The sequence below is a fragment of the Vipera ursinii genome (genome assembly GCF_947247035.1).
Source record: "Vipera ursinii genome assembly, chromosome: 3".
Classification (NCBI taxonomy): Eukaryota; Metazoa; Chordata; class Lepidosauria; order Squamata; family Viperidae; genus Vipera; species Vipera ursinii.
The window spans coordinates 157,804,447-157,804,969 of record NC_139516.1 but is presented as its reverse complement, the minus strand read 5'-3'; positions in this window follow the sequence as shown (position 1 = coordinate 157,804,969).

The following is a 523-nucleotide window of genomic DNA, read 5'->3' as shown; positions in this document are numbered from 1 at the left end:
TGGAGACAGAAGGGTAGCTGAATATTAGTTGCTACAGGTACTCAACTACAATTGAGTCCAAAATCTCTATTGTCAAGCGAGAGTGGTTAAGTGAGATTTGCCCCATTTTATGACCTTTTGTGCCACGGTTGTTAAGTAAATCACTGTAGTTGTTAAGTTAGTACCATGGGTGTTAACTGAATCTGGTTTCCCCATTGACTGCTTGTCAGAAGGTCACAAAAGGAGATCACATGGCCCTGGGACACTGCAACTGTCATGAGTCAGTTGGCAAGCTTTTGAATTTTGATCACATAATCGTAAGAACGCTGCAATGCTCAGAAGTGTGAAAAAGTCACTTTTTTCAGTGCTGTTGCAACTTCAGTTGCTAAATGAACTGTTGTAAGTCGAGGAGTAGCTGTACCAATTATGGACCTTGCATTAAGCATCCCCTGGTTTCTCTTGGAAAGATACTACTTTATATGACCCTTTAGTCTGATCCAAAAGGAATCTTATATCCTTTATTAGAAAAATTAGTGCCAAAATA